This window comes from Oratosquilla oratoria, chromosome 42 (assembly GCF_046742065.1).
Source record: "Oratosquilla oratoria isolate Oo_2021 chromosome 42, ASM4674206v1, whole genome shotgun sequence".
Taxonomy (NCBI): Eukaryota; Metazoa; Arthropoda; class Malacostraca; order Stomatopoda; family Squillidae; genus Oratosquilla; species Oratosquilla oratoria.
Window position 1 is genome coordinate 5,050,413 of NC_134818.1, and position 5,000 is coordinate 5,055,412.

General features: G+C 38.0%; 1 protein-coding gene across 7 annotated transcripts in view; it reads right to left on the reverse strand.

The window, feature by feature from the left end:
* LOC143021457 (uncharacterized) overlaps positions 1 to 5,000 on the reverse strand; it is a 405,777-nt gene that overhangs the window by 158,570 nt on the left and 242,207 nt on the right. The window lies entirely within an intron of this gene.

The following is a 5,000-nucleotide window of genomic DNA, read 5'->3' on the forward strand; positions in this document are numbered from 1 at the left end:
GAGAACTTTTGGTCCATATCTAGGTCGGATGTGAAAAAAAATCAATAATAATAAAATAATAAAAAAAAACTATAATAATGTAAATAACAAATAAAATACATAAATAAATGCATAGGTATAGTTAAACAATAAACAAACAGGTAAATAGTAAATAATAATAAATTGACATATAACTAATAATAAATGAAAATCAGACAGACAAATGATAACAAAACAAAAACAAATACTATAAAGTAAATTATAATCATTACATCATCTTGCTTAGGTGCTTATCTAAATGATTCTTAAAGCTTCGAACTGAACTACATTGCACTACCTGTGCAGGAAGTTTATTCTATTCATTAACTACACGGTTGGCAAAGTTGTTTCTACCTACTTCCAAATTGAATCTATTTCCGGACAGTTTGAGACCATTGTTTCTTGTCTGATTCTCATTCAATGTGAAAATTTTGTCACTTTTGATGTTGTCAATTCCCTTTAAAATCTTAAAGACCTGTATCAAGTCACCTCTGAGTCTACGCTTTTTTAGGGAAAACAGATTGATATGTTTTAGTCGATTTTCGTATGATTTATTTTTGATATTTGGAATCAGTTTTGTGGCTCGCCGTTGTACTTTTTCCAGTCTGTCAATATCTTTAATGAGATTCGGTGACCATACGGAAACAGCATATTCCAAATGTGGACGAACTAACGATTTATATAGCTTGTTAATGAGTGATGGACTTTTGAAATCAAAAGATCGCGCAATCAGTACTAGAATCTTATTTGCTTTCTCAGAGGCTGAAATACACTGCTTGGATGATTTGAGGTCGTTACTGATAATTACGCCGAGATCTTTTTCACTATCCACTTTTGTTAACGAATTTCCAAATAACTTGTAATCGTACTTACTGTTATTTTTACCTATGTGCATTACCTTGCATTTACTTGTGTTAAATTTCATTAGCCACTTTTCAGACCATTGCTGTAATTTATCTAAATCTTCTTGAATGTCTAATTGGTTTGAGTGATCATTTGCCACTCCGCACATTTTTGTATCATCAGCAAATTTGGAAACAGTAGATTTTAGTCCATGGTCTATATCATTTATATATACTATGAATAGAAGTGGCCCAAGAACGGAACCCTGAGGAACTCCACTTGTAACATTTTTCCATCCAGAAGTTTTTCCATTTAAAACAACTCTCTGTTTTCGACCATTCAACCAATTACTAGTCCAACCTAATAGGCTACCATTTATTCCGTGTAAAGCTAATTTAGTAAGTAGTCTTTCGTGTGGGACGGTATCAAAAGCTTTTGCAAAGTCTAGATATATTAAATCTATATTGTTTCTTTTGTCATAATTCGAGATAACTGTGTTGTAGAATTCGAGTAAGTTAGTCACGCAAGAACGTTTCCGTCTGAAACCATGCTGGCTATCATTTATCAAACGGTTACTTTCTAAATGATGTTCGATAGCATCTCTGATGATAGTTTCCATTATTTTTCCTACGATTGAAGTCAAACTTATAGGCCTATAGTTATTTGGTTTCTTTTTGTCACCTTTTTTGAATATGGGAGTAATGTTAGCTAGCTTCCATTCTCTTGGGACATCTCCGGATATGATGAACTTCTTGAAAATAATTTCTAATGGAACACCAATGTAGTTTTTCATTTCCTTCACGATTCTTGGATGCCAACCGTCAGGCCCTGGTGTTTTATTAGCCTTGAGTTTTTATTCTTCTTTTAACTTTTTCTTTTGTTATATCTACAGTAGTAAGTTTCCCCTAGACTTATCACAGAATTCAGTTTGGAGTTCACTTTGAGGTGTTTCGTTTACGAATACCGAGCTAAAATAATTGTTTAAGATATTACACATTCCTTCATTTGAATATTCAAGTTTATGTAATAACCCAAAACTACTCCCTCCACTTCATAATGTAAAGTTAAGACTGTCGTAAATAACTGTCCTGATTTCCATCAACCTTAATGGCGGATCATTTGTCTACGTCTGAAAAAGGGTCGAAGATTGAACTGAGTATTCTGATTTTAATTCAGGTTTCGAGAGATAGTACGAGGGGATATGTGGAGTAATTCCTTGCCCTATGGGTGTCCTCTTTTCCTTATCTTGTTGACACATATGCTAAGAGAGATGACGTGGCGTGGGCTTCCTCCTCGTGTACGAGTTATCAACTTCGTGTAAACACACCTTTTACTTCGGAGAAAATGAGGAAGGACCTCACCCCAGTTGCCGACTGACTAACCTACTAACTAACTATATATATGACTGACTAATTGACTAACTATTTAATGAGTACACGAGTAATCGATTTACGGACTGCTTAGTGAACTGAATGATTGTCTGATTCTGTCTATTTGGCTGACTGACTAAATGGATGACTGACTGATTAACTGAGAGACTGACTAGCTAACTAACTGATTGGCTGGCTATGTGATTGTCTAGTTGACACACTGACAACAGACAGACAATCAGATACACAGACAGACAGACAGACAGACAGACAGACAGACACTTTCCTACCTTTCCCAAGTTTCACTGTATTGATACAATTACATATCTTCCTTTGTTATTGTTGTCTCTCCGCTGAAGGTGTACCAAGAAGCAAGAAATATTTAGATTAGAATGTGCTACGCCTACCGCTGACTTAATTCACCTCTAACAATGAGTTACGGTGATTTAACTCACGCTATGGGCTCAGAGCAGATGCTTATTATGAGAAAGACACATACAAAGGAGGAATACAAAGGCGGAGCATGCCGACCGGAGACCTTTTGGTCCATATCAAGGTCGGATGCGAAAAAAATCATCATAATGGTAATAGATAAATAAATGAATAAATAAAAACTATAATAATGTAAATCATGAATAGAATACATAAATAAATGCATAGGTATAGTTAAATGATAAACAAACAGGTAAATAGTAAATAATAATAAATTGACATACATACATACATATATATACCAAAGGGGTTTTTCCCCTTTACAAGGGAGGTAGCCAAAGTCAAAAGGCATAAATCCGCTCCCACCTATTCCATCCCGAATATACGCCACTCACCTCCACCCTACCTCTTTTCTTAGCTCCTCCTGGATGACGGGTCATCCCTGCATCTCGCCCACTACCCTGGGTCAGAAGCAATATAGCAAGACACAGCACATCCATAGCAAGGCCGCTTCATTTAATCAGCGTCCCCCCCCTCTCCCTCCGTCCCTTCATGCAGAAAATGAGAAGACGGGGAGAAATCCCTTCGGGCTGCGTCGAAATATCATTCACACATACTCCCTCACCCCCATCCCTTACCAACTCCCATGCATCAGAGCAACATCCATACACAACCATTCTTCACTCACCCCTATCTTCTGTCTTCTCCCTTCCTTCCTCAACAGACATTCCCCTACTTTCTCAACGCCCCTTTTACCCCATCCATCAATCTCATCCCTGGTCGTCCCTCATGTTCACTTCCTCCACCTCTGCCTTCCACACTTTTTTTATTAACATTTCCTCACTCATTCTTTCCTTGTGTCCAAAACATCCCAATACTCCTTCTATCTCCCATCTCTTTCTCCACCCACATACATATATATATATATATATATATATATATATATATATATATATATATATATATATATATATATGCACACACACACACACACACACACACACAAGGAAGCATGGATACTGCAAGGGAAAACTATAGATCAAAGTAAACGCTTTTGTCTATCAATATATCTACATATATGTACAGATTCCACCCACAAGTGACAGGGTCACAATCCTTGACATAAAAAGTGCATCAGCGGCGACGGCCAAGGCACTCCAAGAGAAACGGGCACAGGTAGCACAGAAATAGAACAATGGCCTTCATCGCAGCCTTGCCAGGTTCAAAGACCAAGAATTCGCACAACAGACAGGTGTGATATAACGGCAGTGCCGTCTGGGTTGCTTGGATTTTGATACAGAATTCATAGGAGAGAGAAAAAAAATTACAACACACGCACATAAACAAACGTGCAGGTCCATGTATTAAAAGTGGCATATTTATCCACAAATATTGCTTGTGGTGTGCATGCACGTTGGTTATTCTAGCCCAGCTCTTTCTACACGGCGTGTCTGTACAACAATTTTACCCACTAATTAAAAAAGGTCTTACAAAGGTGACTTGCTGGCTATGAAATGGTGGACATTGAAATGCCCAAAGCACACACAGACCCAACTGTAATGAGCAAATATACAGAGAATTGTGATACGACTTGTGTGTGTGTGTGTAGTCGCGTGTTCCAACAATGCAGACCCATTATGCGTGACGTCATTTTTGGAATGAACTGAATTTCGCTTTCCCCCGGAATTCATATCCGGACTAAAACTTTTGTTTTTCTGTAGTCCACTTTATGCAAATTTGTGTTTGACATTCATTTTGAGTTAATTGGGGATAGGTACACGAGCAGCCCAACTTTTCACACAATGGGTGTGGAAGGAATTAAAAAAAAGGTCTCTAATATTAGAATCGGCAAATATTTTTCCCAACTCGAATTACATGAAAGAATACAAAATGCAGAATTTGAACATTATGGACTTGTGCAATTTAGCCTACCTAACCCTCGGCTCCCTGAAACATTAATTTGTATGTATCAGGACGTAATTGCAAGAGCATTTTGGAAATAAATTTCAATTCATTCCACCCTCAAAGCAAGTCGTCCTATGGTGGAATCACAGCGTTTATAGGACAGAGGCAACCACACTCCCCTCTCTCCAACTCACACACACACACACACACACACACACACACACACACACACACACACACACACACACACACACACACACACACACACACACACACACACACACACACACACACACACACACACACACACACACACACACACACACACACACACACACACACACACACACACACACACACACAAACACACACACACACACACACACACACACACACACACACACACACACACACACACACACACACACACAC